The sequence below is a fragment of the Lepidothrix coronata genome, unplaced genomic scaffold, assembly GCF_001604755.1.
Source record: "Lepidothrix coronata isolate B3197 unplaced genomic scaffold, Lepidothrix_coronata-1.0 Scaffold5, whole genome shotgun sequence".
Lineage (NCBI taxonomy): Eukaryota > Metazoa > Chordata > Aves > Passeriformes > Pipridae > Lepidothrix > Lepidothrix coronata.
In genome coordinates, this window is record NW_016690185.1 from 3,955,109 (window position 1) to 3,973,881 (window position 18,773).

General features: G+C 39.1%; 1 protein-coding gene across 4 annotated transcripts in view; it reads right to left on the reverse strand.

The window, feature by feature from the left end:
• HS3ST5 (heparan sulfate-glucosamine 3-sulfotransferase 5) overlaps nt 1–18,773 on the reverse strand; it is a 192,909-nt gene that overhangs the window by 30,117 nt on the left and 144,019 nt on the right. The window contains exon 1 of one of the 4 annotated variants that reach the window (XM_017830353.1): nt 1,767–1,891. The exons of the other annotated variants lie outside the window; for them this stretch is intronic. The gene's annotated coding sequence lies outside the window, so the exon portion shown is untranslated. Of the gene's footprint in view, nt 1–1,766; nt 1,892–18,773 lie in introns of those variants that run through there. 4 annotated transcript variants of the gene reach the window in all.

Below are 18,773 nucleotides of genomic sequence, written 5' to 3' on the forward strand. Positions count from 1 at the left end.
ATTGACTTTGTACTTAGTGAAAGCGTCTCAAGCAGCCAACTCAATGTTACCAGAGGGCAAGAAGTAAATAGGAGAAAGAAAGATGTAGTTTCAAAGCACACAGAACACAGCTTATGGGGCTGCTGACACACACACACATCAGGCAGCTTATCATACTGCGGGTGCACTGCTGTTGCATGTTTTTATTTGCATGATGAAGGCATCCACGCAGCCTTTTGCTCAGCCTCCTCAGTTAACTACAGCTTTTCCTTCAATCTCAGGTTTATGTGGAAAGTGTAGGGACCAGGTAGTTTCTCCAAATTGCACTAGATTCAGCAACTATTTAGTTTCAATTTAACTCTCTACATATTTCATCAGATAACTGATCCATGAAGTAGGGATCTTCTGTCTTAAGATATACTGATGACTGCTACTCAAATGCCAGGCATATGTCATGCTAATAATACTACCCATATTCTTAACAAATACCAATTTACCTAAGGTATGATTAATGCTATTTTAATAGACACCGGCATACAGTGGGCCTTTTAAAACCACATCTTCATCATACATTGATTTTTGAATATAGAAGAATGGGAGTCAAGATACTCAGAGGTACAGCATTATGAGCTTTGTTTCCTGGAGTCTCAGCACACCACCTCAGAGAATTTTTAGCTCATGAAGCCTCCACAGAAGTTTTCACACTAAAGACATGCATGCAATATTGAAAACAAGAGCCTAGAGGATTCATTTATTGCATGCAATACCTTAGAAATGTTCTTTTCTAGAAGCAGACTCCGTGTGAAGTTCAACATGCCATAAAATGGGCAATCATGTCTTTTCTATGGCACATTTTAGACACGCATGAGCAGAGTCTTCCCACTTGTATAAAGCAGGTCGTTGACTGCCCTTATTGCTTTCATGGGGATTCTCCCTAAATAAAATGGATTCCTCAGTAGTGCAGAACTGATGCAACACCCAGCACAATGTTGTCTCCACTTCTCTGGGCTCTTTGGGATGAGGTCTCTAATTTTCTACATACACAGACACATTTAATATTAATATAATGTATAGTAAAAGAGGACATGCTCATACTAAACAAGTTTGCTATCACTTTATTAAGCAAAAGCATTGGTTTCTTCTCTGTGAATGAACCAAGGTTTATTCAAGACTCTGCTTTCAGTGGATAAATTTAGTCTCATTTGGATGAAACACACTGAGAATATTTTACTTTACATAGATTTCCATAGAATGACTCACAGCTGTATGAAACAGCTGTCAATCTTAGACCATGCAAATCAATTTTGATTTAAACATCCAAGTTTTCTTGACATTTGTCTCTTATTAGTTTAGAGTTACAGGACAACCTGTGTTTCCTAATGGAAAAGAATCATAATCAGAATAAAGAAGGACTTTCAAGGACACTCACAGACAGTCAAGACTTGCTTTAAGTCTGTATTCTTATTCTGTTACAGGGTATTCAAACCAGGTTTTATCAAATCAGTCAAGGAAAAAGTAAAATTAACTCTCAATTCAAATGCATCCAAACATTAATCTGGAAATCAACTCTGAATACTAACAGTTTTACAACATTCTTTAGTCCTCAGTTCCTGATGTAAATACAGTATCCACTTGTTCACAACTTTATCTCCTGAGATTTGCAAAATAACAGGCAAAACTAAATTAATTGTTTAATTAAGAAGCATAAAATCGTATTTCTTATGAAACGGATCCATTCCGATACTGTGAACCAGTACCAGATACATAAAGCTTGTACCACTACTCACCAAAAAGCCCATTAAATGCCAAGTCTATGAGCAGGCTCCAGCTGTTCTGTACTGCTCCACCAGTTGGAATTGAGGTAAATTATCCCTGTAAGCCAGGGGTTACAAACGTAGGCAGTGCACAGACATAGCGGCCAGCTCTATGGAACAGCAGGAGGGTGAGGGATAAGGGCAGGACTGCTGGGAAGTCTATTCTGTTCCTCTCAGATGACAAAACAGTGTGCACACCAGAAAGGTTGCAATCAGGCTGACCAGCTCCCCCTACATCCCTTCTAAAATTCATCTGCTATTTAGCTGCAAAATGTGATCAGTATTTTCTTCCCCAAATCTGTAGCAGATATAAAATTTAGCACCCACTGGAAGAACAATTGAAGCTCCTGTGATTTCTTTTATAGGTCTCTGATACTATATACTTTCAAAATTCATTCTGAATACCTATTACACCAAGTAACAAATGGGTACTGTATAGCTGTTGATAGTTGATACAAACATAAGAAATTCTGAGGTCTAAGATGAAAGATCACCAGCGTAATTTTAAATTTGACTTTTCTGTCAATTAAATAGGCTCATTCTAATTACTGAGGAATACACTGACACTGAAGATCTTTCACCATGATAGAGGACCTTACCACTATCATTTCCCCATTGTATAGAGGCACAGATGGGATGGAAAGAGGGTTGAAGCATCTTGTCTGAGTTCATCCATCAGACCAATGACCAAGAGATCAGAGAGCCAGCCATTGTTTCTACTGGATCTGTGAGAAAATCCCACTAACTCAAGAGCTGAAAGATCACTGGGGAGAGCTGAGGGAAGTGATGGATACGTGGAGCTGGGTGTAGAAGATAGAGAGAGACTAGAATTGCCTTTTTAAAGCTTGCAGCTCTATTGGATTAAGCACAGCATGACAGACTGTGTTTCAGCTCTGACTGTTCTAGTTTAGCGGTACAGTCTAGCAGAGATAATACTAGGCAGGATTTCAGTGGCCTTGGGGTGAAAATAGATTGTTCTAAACCTCCTGTAACAGAGCCTAACACTGTCTCCCAGAGACCACACCATTGAAGTGCAGCATACGTTTAAGTGGACAGTCAGAGTTCAAACATATGCAGTCATGCTGGTATTTCACAAAGGACTCCATTTGGAATGAAAAAGAACATGAGGATAGGGCCATGGGAATTTTTCACCATCTGTGATAATAACTCAGAAAAAGCTTGGCATGCAATCTGCAAAAGAAAATTCTCTTTTGGGGATGTGATTCCAGCCTTTACTTCCAGGATTCAAGTATTATATTTTTTTAATGCCTTATGATCATTCAAGGAGGCAGATGATTTCTGTGCATGGCACAACTCTTTGAATGAGCTGCTAAGTGGTGTAAAATATTTGGCACAATGTATTTTGGCCCAATACTCTCAAATGACCATACTTAGGCTGATTTCCAATACGATACTCTACTGTAGATTGTCTGGTTCTTTCACATCACGTTTTCTGAAATGAGAGATTACAGGCTGATGTGACACAAAAAATTTTACTTCAATTGATTTTTTGAGTATTTTTCTTTACACCTGTTTATATGCACAAAAGTTTAATAATTGTTAAGCAACAAATCTGTGAATTAAGATTACCAAAATTCATTACATTGTTAAAAATCCCAGAAATTGCCATTAGGAACAGGGATATTACCAGACCAAGCCAAACTGACATCTTGCCTAGGTAGTGGTTCTCTTTCTGCAGTCAGGGTAGGGCTGTGCAGGTTGGAAAGTTCAGCACAAGCAGCTGCCACCACCCCAAGCAGTGTCCAAACTATCCAATAAAACCTACCTCTGGTACCTCCTGCTCCCTGATGCCACTGCCCCATCATAGGGTCTGCCTGACACTGTGCTAACTATGCTGCCTCCAGGCATGTAGGATCAGGACTATTTCCTCTGGATTCCAAAGTCTGCTGGCACTTTCCTTCTCCCTACTTCTCCTTGTCCCCGAAAATGAATGGAACAAAATGAGTAAGAAACAACATAGTGAAATATAACCAAAGTGTACATTTGTAGAAGAACCCGCTTAATGAGGAAGTTAGTCCCTAACCCTCTCAATCAATGATTGGGTTGTACTCAGGATATGGTACTTTTCTGCTTACACGGTTTAAAATTCTAATGTCAAATTTAATCCTATTCAGTTCATGTCCTCAATCATTTCTTTGGCAGCAAGATCCATTCACTAATCATTTATTCCTGAGTTGGTTTGGGCTTGCAACACACTAGTTATTAATCAGATTGGGTTCTGTATTCATTAATGGTGAAATGCAACTGAAAAAACATCCCCCATCTCAACCAGCCTAATTCCAGTACAAATGTGAATGTGGATTGAAATGAAACTCCCACAGTGCTGAGCAATTCTGGCCTCAGTGGGAACATCAGAGAACCCAGGACAAAATCCTGCTCGTGACTCATTCTCTGTTTTGGCTTTGTCTGAAGTTCAGAATTGCAACAACTCCTATCCTGAGACCATAGGGCAAGCAAGACACAACTAGAAGAAAAGTATTTGGGGAACATCCTCTTTTCCTTTCTTTACAATCATTAAACAAATCTCATGTTTCAAATTTTTGCAGTTGACTACAGTACATCATATTGGTGTTAGAAACAGGAGCACTTTGTGTGAAGCCATGGGCACTTTAAGGTTTAGGCAACATTGGACATTTGAGTTTTGTTGGCCTGGGTGTCTGCTTCTCATCACTGATGTCTGCCTCTTGTTCCTCTCAAGCCAGGCTGGCACAGCACCCTTTCACAGCACTGTGCTACTTCCCTGTTTTGTGGCCCTGCATGTCAGGGTCAGCCTCAGATACCAACAATCTCTGCTTGGCACAGAGCGCCCTGGAGCAGGAGAAATAGTGCTGACCCTTGCTGCCCACAGGTGTGCACTCCTGGTATTTCCCTCCTCTTCCACTTGTGAGCAGCTGGCCCTCCAGTGAGATATTGCAGCCTTGTGCATGGAAAAAGGCAGATAGGAGAAATTTGCCTTTGAAAAGCCAAGCAAGCATCTGCCTATTTATATTTAAAATCCTGGCACAGATGCATGATGGTAAGTAGGTCTACATGAGTGTTACAGGTAAGGACATAAACAGGTAACCAGATGCAAAGGCACAAATGAATGTTGCATATCCTATGTCTGCTGTGATATCTATGTCCTTTGTTATCAAGTAAAATGTATGAAGCAAAATAAGGATAACAAACGTCCCAGCATATTTACCCAGCAATGGAAACATCTATAAGGGGAACATATTGGGGTAATTTTAACATGCTTCTATGTAGAAAGATAGTTTTTAAAAGACACACAATTACCTGAAGTCTATATGGGTTTGGAACAATTAAAAATCTGATGTTGATGAACAGGTCTCTGTAGAGTAGTGACAGAATTGCAATGGCATCTCTTCAGAGTCCAGGAACTAATAACAATAGCTTTATTTCTTTTATGCTTCTCAGGTGTAAGAGATTAGGAGAACAATTTTCTTGCCACAAAGAGTACTAAGACTTATTGAGCACAATATTGCATCTTTATGCTGCTAAAAAATATTTTAAATAGCCCTCTGGAGATACAATTTAAGAGAGATGGATTTTCTACTAAAAGGTGCACATACTTGCCATTACATAAGCATTTCTCCCTGTATATCCATAGCAGTGACACAGGACACATGTCATTGCATGCACACATGTCACTGTATGCACAATTTCTTCATGTTAAAGGCTGATATTTCACCATATGATAACACTACAAAGCAGAATGCACATGTTAAGTGTTAAGATGTTAAAGCCATGAGGTGTCATTGCTATTGTGGTATCCCTCACTATACTTGGATTGGCAAATTCAGCAGTCCATAGCCTGCTCTGTAGCCTGCTCTCTGACCTTAAAACAGTTTGCACCCAGAAGGCTAAATACTCTTTAAATCGGAGTGACCACAACTGTTTTGCTTACAGCCTCCTGAATAGTACTGGAACACTGGGTTAGGAAATTCTAGGTGGCATGAAGCAAAGTGCACATCAGGGAGCATGCTATCTATTAGTGAACAATCCCAGGATAGTGGTTTAGCCTCTGCTTTACTGTCTTACTGGTGTGGGTGCAGCCCTCTGTATTTCTGATCCTGAGGCTGTTCTGCTCCATACAGCCTGGTGTTCCTGCTGGTGTTCCTTGCAAGGCTTCCTTGCAAGGTTGGGATGCATCAAATCTGTTTGTCCCATCCAGAAGATTGCTTTTCTCTCCCCAAAAAAGCTACTCTTAGTGAGGGAATGCTGGGGGTGTGCAGGTCCTGGGAGAAGGAAAAACAGTGTACTGAAATAGGAAAGCTAATATATTGGAGATAAACATTCCCACAATCATATTGTGCTAAAGAACTCCCAGTGAGCTAAACATCTTGGACCTTTACTGAGATCAAATTATCTAGGGACTGGGACAAGTGGGAGGAAGAAAAAGAAATGGGTTTTTCATCCACAACTCCACTCATTTCTTGCCTGAAGAAGTTATACAATGTTTACCTGGTACTACAACACTCATCACTTTTTGACATTGATTTAGTGAAAGACTCGTGTTGCCTGACAGTAACTTTTACGCAGATGGTTACTTGGTGTAGGGGCACCAGGTATTTATATTCATCATCTAAGCATAAATATACATAACCCAGATCCTTTGAAAAAACAAGGCTATGATTTTGCAGTATTACTGCTCCACAAAATATAATTTCTCCTGTCTTTAGCAGGTGCAGGAACAAACTTGTTGAGGATCATCAAATATATTTCTATAAGAAATAAATTTGTGAAAGTCAAGGATAATTTTAGTTGAGTTATTGAGTCATACTCTAGGAAGGAAAGATTGAAGTGATATGTTAGCTTGTGTTTCTCCCATGCACTTTTTGGCGAAGTGTCCAGTCTGCTTTTGAAAAGCTCTTAACAGGAGATTTGCCCAGGTGTTCCTGAGGAAGATGCAGACAATTACCTGTTGTTATCAATTTCTTGCCACAGTCTCAATCCAGACATGGATATTTTTAAAAGTAAGGTGCATGTAAAACAGCTGTTTTATCTTGTATACCCTAGTTCTTATAAAACTACTGTTGTATCTACAATTGTTACTGTTCATGCAGCCACTGCCCATTCCAGGCAAAGATTTTTTTTTTTTGTCATCAATATTGTGATTAGCTATTTACAGGGTTCTGTGAATGTAGACTTGTAGAAAATAGAGAATCACAGAATCATAGAGGTATAGAATCATTTAGGTTGGAAAAGACTTAAAATCATGGAGTCACAATGTTAACCCAGCACTGTCAAGTCCACCACTAAACCATGTCTCTAAGTGTCATGTCTACACATCTTTTAGATACCTCTGGGGATGGTGACTCAGCTAGTTCTCTGGGCAGCCTGTTCCAATGCTTGACAATCCTCTACATGAAGGAATTTCCCTAATGTCTGACCTAACTGGCAAAACTTAAGGTCATTTTCTGTTGTCCTAACATGATATGGTCCTTGTCTGTAGAATGATAGAAATGAGGCACCATTCCCTTCATATCGACAGTAAACCTCACAACCTGATCTCATTATCCTGAAGTTACCAAACTATCAGATATACATAGAAGGCTGCCAGCACTGTCACAGCAGGAATTCCTATTTCTCTCGACAGCCTTTGCCAAGAGCAGAGCGTGTGTATGGGAGGCAACAGAAGAAGCTCTACCAGCAGCACCCTGTGCTCTGTAGTTTCCTACTTTGGTTTTTCCTTGGTGCACAAGGGTGCCACTTTCTTTTGCCTGTGACAAGGAAAACAACTCCTCCAAACAGACTTACTATGCTATTTTTACACAATAGTGCCTGCAACTTCTGTTTTCCCCTAAGCTCCTGAAATTGCAACTGGTGCCAGAATCTGGAAATTTGCTCTAAACAAATTAGGTATCCAGTTTCTACCGTCCTTCTTTCTTTAAGGTACTGTCGCTCTCAGTGAGAGCAAATGATCCTCCATCCCTCTATTGCTAGGATCTCAGTGAGTTCCAGGCTGTCATTGCCTTGCAGCCCACCTTAAAGGCAGCTGGAACAGGCACGCTTACATCAGCAAGTGCAGAATTTAGCCCACAGCTTTGAATTTTCAAAAGACAGCTGTTTTCTAGGAAAGATATTTTGATAAATTAGTGTGTGGTGGGAGGGTGAGATTAGGATTTGTGATGTATCAGATTCTCAGATTTTCCTCTGTGAAAAGTAGGGAGGTCACAATGGACTTCATATATGTACATATATACACAAACATATATGAAGAAAGATCTGTATATATTTTAAAAATACTTGCTTAAAAAATTATATTTGCTTCTATTGAATTCTGGAGACACATTATTCCTATTTCATGTCAAGATCTGTTACAAAAATATCATTGAATGCGGATATATAATAATATTTTTTAGCAGATAGCAGTACTTAGAAACACAAGAAAATATTCCTAAATTTAGTTTTAAGTTACTTCAATATGTGCTACTTTCTTCTTAATCTCTCATGTCATTTAAAATGCTACATCTTTAAAAAATATATATCTTACTAGAAAATAAAGTAGCAGAATTAGCTTCTGCTAACACAATGACAAGACAGGTATTTGTTTTCTACTATCAGTCTTCAGGTTCATACTTACTGCTCATCTTTTATCTTCTGCCTCCCTCCCCGTAACTATTTTCCCCTGTACTTTCTGACACAACATGTGCTTACACTAATTGAACACCTAAATCACAGTAAAAAGTTTATATGTTGTAGGCTCTACCTTCAAAAATGCCAAATATCACTAGTTGAAATGACAAAAGATGTGGAGACAAGGGAGAAAAAAGGTATCTTAATAACAGAGCAAGGAAACCTTTTCCTAATCTGATAGAATTGTGACCATTTGGATAGAACAGATAATTTGGATAAAATACAGCTAAAGAAATAAGGTCTTTTTCTCAAAAATTTAGCAGAAAAAATACTCTACAAGGTATAGCTCCATTTGAATCACGCCTGTTGCCCTTACAAGCATAAAATTTCTGTTTCTTTCAGCAAGAGCTGATTTTTCTTCTCCATCTCACCTTCATCTTTTTATGGTGCATTTGAAAATATTCACTGATTAAATTTTTTTATAAAACCTCATTTCCTAGATCCATGAGTATAAAGAGGAGAAACAGAATGGAGAAAAAAAACCCACTCAATGTGTCAGCAGCCAATTAACCAGCTTTAACGGCTGTGGAAAATCTCTTGCAAACATTATTGATGTGTTGCACAAAAGGTAAGCTCAAAGCTGATAGAAAGCCAATTTTTTTCAATATTTTTAAGCAATGTCATGATTTTTGTGGCCTAACTAGGTATTCTGGCTGACCGTGCTGAGTCCAAGTAAATCCAGTGCGAGAAGGCAGCTACTGAGCAGAGTAGGACTGTGAAAGGCTTGTGGTGGTGCTTTTGAGGGCATAAGAGAAGGCTTTAAAACCTCTTCCTTGGTCCTGGTGCCCAAGGGTATGCCTCCAGTGCACATCTGAGAGACCACAGGACAGGCGAGATAGAGCAGTCCATTGGAAGGCACCCCACAAAAGACAAACCTGCAAAGCACTGGCATCATGACGATGCTAAGCAACAGCACTTTGGGCAACATCAGTCAGCTTGATGCCACTGGCTTAGTTGCTTAATCTTTTGAGGATGACTGAGGGAAATAAGTTCCCTTTTAGTTCTCTGTTGACAGATCCGTAGTTAAATTTAAAATAAATTTTAAATAAATAAATTGGTAACAAAACCTGACATCATTAGCTTGTTAATGCAAGTTCTATCCTCTGGCACCAGTATTATCTTTGACTATTATATATTCTGGCTGAAAAAAAAAAAAGTACAGAGCTGTATAAAATAAGATAAAAAGGGGAATAACACAATAGGATGTACATTAGCAGAGAAGGATGGTCATTGAATTTAAGATACTTCATTAGGACTCAGGACATCCAAGTCTAGTTTCCCCTTTGCTTAATGTCTGTTTAGCGATGGAGAAGTGATTAAGTATATCTGTGCCCCAGCACCATATCTTAAAATGTTTCCTTTCTCTATTTCATCTAATTACATTCAAACTATTCAAGTTAAGGGCTTTTTCTAGCTATGTACAATGATTAACATGAAAAGATGTGTTATACCGAGTGCATTGGCTACATAGGCACTAGTAAATTAAATACTGATACCTATATCTTTAATAATATTAACCTCTAATAGTGTTCACATATGCCTTTAAATGATGCTTCACATAAAACAATATTGTCACAGTCTACATAAGTCATATATTAGATGAAATATTGTCATAAGGCTGTATAGTATACTCATACCTTTTTGTGCATTGCATATAACTACATATTATATATATGTATAAAATTGTGTATTAGATTAAGAATATGGAACAATGCACCTTACTCCTTTTTCCTGGCTCAAGGTGCAGAACCTAGCCCTTTCACTTTTAAGTTTTGTAAGAAGTGACAGTTTATTTCATTTCAGAATGTAAGCCAGGATAATTAACTGCATATTATTAATTCTACATATGTTACTCTCATTTGTATTGTTTGTTTAGAATTGTATTTTACCTTTTAATATTTATTAATCTAATGAAAAAATTTCTTTCAGTAAGATAGTGCTGGACATAAAAGGAATATGTTTCTCCTTTTTGTTAAATTAGGCTTTGATTTACACACAATTACAACAATTCTCTCTTTGATATAAATAAACCCACAGTGGTTGCTAGGAAGATATTGTTGGAGCTCCACATCGAACTTTGTGCAGTCATTTGGGGAAAGAATTGAAGTGATTTTCTACCCCCTAAAAGCGTGTTCTGATACTTCTCCTACTTCTGGAAAAGACTGTGTAGTGGTACGGATTTGATTAGGTCATCTCTTTTCTTTTGAGTCAGGGACAGCGAAAATAATTAATGACTAATCACTTCAGGTTACTGTTTTTTACAGAGGCTATTACAGAACCAATTAAAAAAGTCATACAAAAAACTATATAGATGTGATTAGGTTATAATGCTAATGTAGGGAATTATGTATAGATAATTATTCTGCAGTACAGATAATTTCAACAAAGACTAATCAGAAGACATATAAAACACCTAAGAATCACAATTTTGTCTGAATTCCTTTTAAATGTCATTTAAAAAGCTGCAGATATATTGTGACTTTTAAAACAAATATGCTGGGCTTTCTTTTTCCTTGCCTTTCACAACCTTGTCATGTAGCTTTTATAGAAGCTCAGTTCACACTACATTCCTACATTGATCACAGCTGGGGTGTAATTCAAAGCAGCTTTGGACCTTCTCTAAATTCCACCACCCAGTTTTCTAAGGACCAACCCGGAACTGCAGACACCACAGCACAGACCATAGCTCACCTGATGGAGGGAATCACACCTCTGCATCAGAAGCTGCTGAGTGAGACTTGGAGGCCAGTAATAATGACACACTAGCAGCAGCCCAGATGCAAAAGGGAAAATGGCAGACTGTAAATTGAGGTAGTGCTACGCCACCCTTTGTGCTTGATTTCTAGGAATGGAGAGAAGGCTGGAACAAACTTGTTTATATTGTTCTTATCAAATATGGCCACTGTGCTAACATCACATTTTGAAACGCAGAAGAAAAGTGCTTGTCATATGTATGTGACTCCTCTTGACCTCCTGCATCATACCTCCTTCTCCCCTCCCTTGTCACCTCTCCTGAGTCCTCTCCTCTGCAACTGTGCTCAGAATAGGTTCTGCATCTCCCTGCCAGCAACTCGTATCTTATCTCCAAACATATGACTCAGTACGACATCTCCTTCTCTTTTTCATTATTTATATCATGTGCCCTACACAAAGTTGTGTTACTCAGTTCAGAAAAACCCCGTTGCAATTCAATCCACATCAAAGCAGCCAGTTTGTCAGCTTCTCCATCACCTAAAAGCTCTATATTCACTGCCTGACCTCCCTGAGCATATCTGCTACTTTCCTGCCTTCTGCCACATAAAAAACCCCAACACTGCTGCCATGCTCCTTGCAAGGAATTGACTGATTTGATAAATAAATTGTCTGTCATCTTCCCTTTTTTCAGTGTCTGCTGACTATTTAGCTGTCTTCTCTTAGTGTGCTTGTTCCTCAGGGCAGAAACACTGCTCAGAAATCACTTAGCTTTAGAAGTGCTTAAGTAATGATTACTAACTTCATTGTGTGGCTGCACAAGGCAACATCTATAGTTTCTACTTGATTCCAAAATGCATTTTTAGATAAGTCCTTGAAATGTTTCAAATAACAACATTTTCATAGCAAATGATGCCCTGTACATGAAATAAAACCTTTGAAATAAAACCTTTTAAAAACTGCTTCTTGGGATCTGTTAATCAACAGACATGTCCTATATAAGGACAATTTTAAACATTCTTAGCATCAGCCAAGCCCCTGTGAGCTCAACAATGTTGCCACATCCTGCTTCTTGAAGTGTCCAACTGGAAATCCTTTTCTGGATGAGCACAGGCTGTAGTCTGAATGGCTTCTGAGAGAGAAATGAGTTGCAGGATGAAATACAGTAGCAACCTAATAAACGCATAGAAAATTGCAGTCTTCTATCTTCCTAAGGTCATCTAAAAAGATAAATTCTAAATGTAATTAAGCCTTGATTTGACCCATTTCATGGACTTTATCTTTCAGTAATTTTTTCAGTCTTAATTAGTATTTAGCATTTATGCAAGTCTGTGTGATTTAAGATGCTGAATGATATATGAGTTCAACAGAGTCCTCAGCTGAAGGACAAGTATTTTAGTGAATGCGAGACTTGACCCAAAGGCTATTTGCAGCAGTTTGTCATTTAGTACAGGGAAGGTTAGGTAGGTTACAGTGATATATGATCTTTCGTGTTCCGAACCTAACAGCAAAGTTGAGCTGCTCCTATGACTTTCATTAACTGTATGCAGCTCTTTTCATATACACACTGAAGACGTGACAACCTTTCTCCCCATGACTGAAAGAAAAGTGAAAACTTCTGATAGGTTTGGTCAGTCCATCAAAACTCCATGTTCAGTCCACGAATGCCTGAATGCAAATTTTTGCTGACTTTATTTTGCACTCATTCGTATACCAAGGGGGAGAGAGGAGAAGTCTTGGCGATTGCTCCATGTGGAGCCCTGCCAGCACGCTGCATTAAACAGTCACCCTGGTGTAGAAGCAGCCCAGGGAACGTCAGTGCAAAACAGCACCTGCAAGTGTTCTGCAAATGGCATGGGGCTATGGAGGGGATGCAGAAAGGATGTAAATGGGAAAAATACCATGAAAAATAGCTAGGAGCCATGGGCAGGCAATACATATAGGCCAGCTTTTGTGCTTAAGAGGACAAGTTACTGGAACAATTCTTTTCTTCCTTTCATTTATGCATAAGAATTGGAGCTGTTAAAATTTCACAGAATGAGAAATGGGCATTTTTTCTAAACGAACAGTATTTTTTGAAAAATATTGGTTTTTTTTTTTTGCATTGTTTGTCATTTTTCTCTTCAACATTTTTCACCAGAAGACTAACAAAAAAAAAAAAGAAAGAAAATCTGGAAGATACTTATTTTCCTCTAGCCAGCTGGACAGATACCAACAAAACCAAATAAACAATCATATCAAGAGGCAATTCATAATATAGTTTATAATCACATTTTCAGCAATAATGCTCCTGTTTTTACTGAAAATCTTTTCAGTTGAAAAATTTCCAGCAAACTCTAAGCATAACATCGAAGGTCTGATTCTCCCTCTAGGCTGTGAAACATTATGTGAAACTCAAGTTGCTTTGCATACAACCAAGCTGAATGGACAGCTGGGAGTCTTTTGTGTGCCACTATGTCAGCTTAGGGGTTAATATACTGTTGCCGGTGTATTTTGGTGCTGAAAAAAAATCTCCAGGAGCAGTTAATTAGGGGTGAGATAAGAAAGGGTTTATTTGCCAAGGCTAAGATGTTACAGGATGCACCGGCCGTGCCTGAGAAGTTACATTTTATAATACCATCCATCCAATCCCAGATGTGTCCACCCTGCGGCCTTTACTCTGGTCCGCCCCAGGTCCACCCCCTTGAAATGGGTCTGGGGGTGTTTTGGGACCCCTCCTTCTTCATCATCAGAGCACAAAGGGTACATAGTCACCTAATTCCTGACCTATTCTGTGGTTTAGGCCCAGATATGCTGTTCTGTCAACTGTCTAGGCCTTGCCTTGACAAAAGACTAAACACTTCTGCTGTATTCAGAAGCAGGATTGATATGGGGAGCATAGAATGGGGTAAGAGGGTTAAGCAATGTATAAACAAGGGTGCTAGAGAGAGGGAAAGGAACAAGGGACAAGGGGGGGGGAAGGTTGCTGCTTTAAAACTAACTTATAAAACTTACAAGTCTTACAAATATTAGAAAAATAAAAAAAACATTAGGGGCTTAAGGCATCAATACGAAATTTGTCTTTTTAAGAAAGTATTCTGATGTATGGTTACAAGACAAACAAATGTTAAGGTACGGATAGCAGAGTAAAAGGAAACAAATGTATAGTAATCTTTCTTTCTTGAAAGGCAATGTTATAACCCCCCAGTAACAGCTAAAGAGGGAGACCAGTTTTCAGTAAAAAGGAAACCCAGTCCCAAAGGCAGAAAAATTCTAAGAGCTATAAATTATGAAAATCAACAACTTGTTTACAGAAAGTGATATGTGTAAACAAAACTTGTGTACTTGCTTTCCATTCAGTCCACAGAGAGAGTGGACTGCGCCTATCTGTCCCTAGCCTAACTAATGTCCATTTCCATAGCAGGGTTGGAAGGAATTATTGATGAAAAACATAAGGATTCTCCCATCCATACTATAATGCCCTCACCAAGGCAAGACTGAAGGTAGTGTGCTGGGAACAAATGATGAGAGATCCCTTTCTCTCCTACATTAACACACAGGTAGCTGATGCATTCTGGTATCACCATCAGAACGGACCTGTCTGGTGAAGTTCTGGATGGCATTCACAGGGCAGCAATGTTTGTTTCATTCAAGCAAGTCATGTCAGTGGGAGCATGATTCAGGCACAATGTAGAGGGATACATCCCAGTTTATAATCTCTTCCTGTTGCATGATATCAACTTGATTAGGGAACAGTGCTTAGAGTCCCTTTAGTCCTGGCTAACCATTTTCTATAATGATTTTACTAAAGTGACTAAAATAAGCTAGTCTTGCTTCTTAGTCCTGTAAGGCTGATTGTCACTAGTTGTGTATGGCTTTGCTGCATGCAATCCCTCCTTCGCTCTAAGAGACTGATTCAGTGCCAAGTACAGGATGAGTCAAGAGCATTATGCAGTTGCCTTAACTTCTATAGCTTTGGAAAGCAGATATTCCACATTGCCTTCCACCCCCTCACAACAGACATCTGCATTTCTTCTATATATAGACCAGAAAGAAAGCCTTTGAGGGAAGGAAGCACACTGGCATAGTGAGCAGCTGCAGGAACTTGTGCTGGGAAGCTCCTCTTTGCATCATTGACTACTCCCCATGTCTGCAGGGAGTCCTTGACTGGCTGAGCTTTTCTGATGTCAGAGGGGATCGTAGCAGCACTGACTACACCTCTAGTTTTCCATGAGGTTGACACTTGTAGCCAGCAGTAGCCTGAGGGGTATTGCCTTTAATTGTCTTGCATCAAGGTAAAGTTTTTGTGTGGTTTGTTTTTTTCTTAATTTTTAGAATTTGTTTAACCTTAAGGTCAAAGTACAGTAGGAAGCATGATTTCTAGCTTCCTTTCCTGGCTCTGCTAATTCCATTATTGTTACTTGGGGTATATAATCCCCTGCCTATAAAGAGAGGATAATATTCTTTTCTTTCATACAAGGCAAGCCTAGCTCCTATAAAGACTCTAGCATGAGACTCTTCATGAAAAAAATTCCCTGTGTACCGGACCAGAATCTTAGCCAAGAAAAAACACCGGACAGAGCAACCCGTAGCTGTGGTTATCTGTATTGTTTCATGCAATGTGCCATTCATCATGGTTGGGGACTGCCTGCAATATTCAGTGCAACAGTGAAGTGTGAGGGTCCTCCCACAGAGTGCTCTGGTGCTGCAAGATGAAGGGGAACCTCCTGCACCTCCACTGCATTCTTCTAGGGGGTCCAAGATGTTCTGTTAAGGAAAAAGCAATTGCATTCATGGAAATCTGGAATATAACTGTGATATGTCTTATCAGATTTCTTGAAGAAAGGTGTTGTATGGAGATTTATAGGACCATTTTACTGGTCTACCTATGGAAGATTTAAAAAATAACACTTGATTGACAGGACACTCCTGTAAGAATAGTACCAGTAACCCAAAACAGTGAAAACCACTTTTGAGGTCTCTGGAAATTAAAATCTGTCTCTGCTTTACTGCACCAGTCCTCCACATTGCTTTTAACATTCAAGAATTCTTTGAATTTCCTCTACCAATTTGTGACATTTTTACTATTTGCATGATATATTTGTTATTTTTAACCTAAATTTCCAAGACAGCTTTGCTGAGAAAATTCTAGCACAGAGAACAGCTTCATGAAATTAGAATGGCCTTCAGGAAATAACAAATCTACAAGGCATTAAATAATGTATGAAACTTTCTGTTTCAAATTGCCTTTTACAGCAGAGTGATAAGACAGACTATTCAGGGACTTCAGCTACTAAATATTTTTCAAAATTTCAGTAAATCTAAATTATTTCTTTAATTTTTTTTTCCTTCACCAAAAGTAAGTGAGTTGGTGTTTGCCAGAATAAAAAATACCTTATGTTTTCCAATAGATATAAGAAAAAAAAGAGTCTGAATTAGTCAGAGAAATTAACCCAGTGAATTATATTGCAGAGAGAGCATGTGCTATCTAAGGCCTTCTCATGTGCACATGCTAAACGGCACACCTGCTCTCACTCAACACCTGAGAGTGAAGCCTGGTGTCTCTGTCCTGTCCCATGGCACACAACCCCCCAGAGCATCACGGTCATCCCAGGTGCCACCCAGGCAGTCTGTTGCAGGTGGCTGTCCTGTGTGCTGCAGAACGGAAAGAAGTTGTAGTGCTCTAGCATAGACCAGAGATGTCTTCTGAGGAAACACCCTGCCCACCTTCAGGCAAGGGACCTGGTCTATTCTTGACAAGTACATCTCTTCTCCAACCTGCTGATGTGGGATTTCACAGTAAGTAGCCTGAGAAGGTGTTGGGGATAAGAGGCTCAATTGGTTTTGTCCTTTCTTCGGTTTTGGGGCATGGGAACTGGAAGAGTGTGCATCAGGATCCAGAGACCTGAAGGCAGCCCTCAGCAGCTGGGGCAAATGCTGGCAAGGGTAAAGCTACCTCAAGTACCACACCTGGCCTGTTGCCAAATGTTGTGCTTACAAAGGAGTTTTCAGCTTTCCCAGACAGCTGTTTTCCAGGGTGCCAACCCTGAAACAAACATTTTATCTCCAGGGAGTTGGATCCCTTGCCTGTAGGGATTTCTCCCTTCACTCCTATCTCTGCCTGGCCAGCTTATTTGTTAATGCTCACTTGTGGAAGGGGCTGAGAGTCATTAGCTCCCTTTGAACTCACTATGAATAAAAATAATTCAGCATCACAAGCCTGAGATGATTTTGAGTGAAATCCTGGCATATTTCAGGCAATAAAATGAATGGGTTGTTATTGGGTCTTTTGTCCAACAGATGCATAATTTTACCACCTGAACAGGACCCTTCTCATTTCTCGCCTCTTTGGGATCATACCCTGCTCAACTAGAAAGGAAGGACTGAAGGTGAGGTAGAAGTTGCTGACATTAGTAAAAATTTCCTGATAATTCTCAACAGCATGACATGCTTTTTGTGGCTTCAAACTTCCCTGGATTTTTGAATAAGCAGGCTTGAGATTTGCATTGTGGTGTCTCTCGGCCTCATTTTTGGGCACGGAAATTTCATAGTCAAAATAATTCAACTGTTTAAGAAAACAAGAAGAGGACCAGTACTGACTGAGCCTCACAGCAGAATGAAATTGGAAAAAGCATGGGGAAGCTATGATGCAAAGAAAGGGGCAGAAGCAGAGAAGCCAACAAGGAAAGCGAATATGAAAGAAATAACTATATAGAGATGCAGAGCATAGGATCTGAATTGTGTGCTAGAATGCTCATAAAATGAAAACAAATCATGTTGTCATTTTCAGAGTGCTGTATATGTCTAGGAGTTATTTCATGCAGTCTTTTATTAAACTCATGCAAGGTGACTTGCAGACACAAAGAGTTAGGCAATAAGGGAACATTGTCTCATCATCACCTCTTCCTGATTACATTTGAGAGCATTAAAACATTGTTTCTTTTGCTAGTAAAACATGTCTCTGTTCTCAATCTATTCAATTTATCAAGTTTGTTGAAATGGGAATGCTCACCTGCTTTTTGAAAGTAGAAATCATTATAGGTGTGCAAACTATTCATTTGGTGTCAGCATGGCTACAGACATCTTGGGGACTGCTCCAGTATGCAAACCATCTACAAAGTTCGAAAAATTGGTAACAATCACATGGAAGACTGAAAAATTCTGTTCAAAAATTCTTGAAGAGAAATCTTTTTTCCTGACTGAAAAAGCTTATGTTAATTTTTTAACTATTTGCCATTGTCACAAATATTAAGCTCAAAGTTTTCATCTGAAACCTCTTATGAAATTTTACTCCACAATTTTATTTTGCCAACTGTCAATAGCAGTTTTTTAGATTAATATTTTCTCTTAAAATCTCCTTTCCCTTTCCCGCTCCCCACTTATGACTATATTTTATGTGTGTTCTACAAATTAAGAGGTGTTTGTACTTATATGGGTAGAGAAAGCTCAGTCCCTTCCCTTTTAACAGAGGGAATTCCCCTTGTTTATTGTATTTTACTTACAACGGAGTATTTTCATGACTTGAGCATGATGCTAATAACACCAAGGTCGTGCATTTGATCCCCATATGGGCCAGTAACTTCAACTCAATGATTCCCTGTGGGTCCTTTCCAACTCAGAATATTCTGTGATTCTGACTTCATCCCTTAG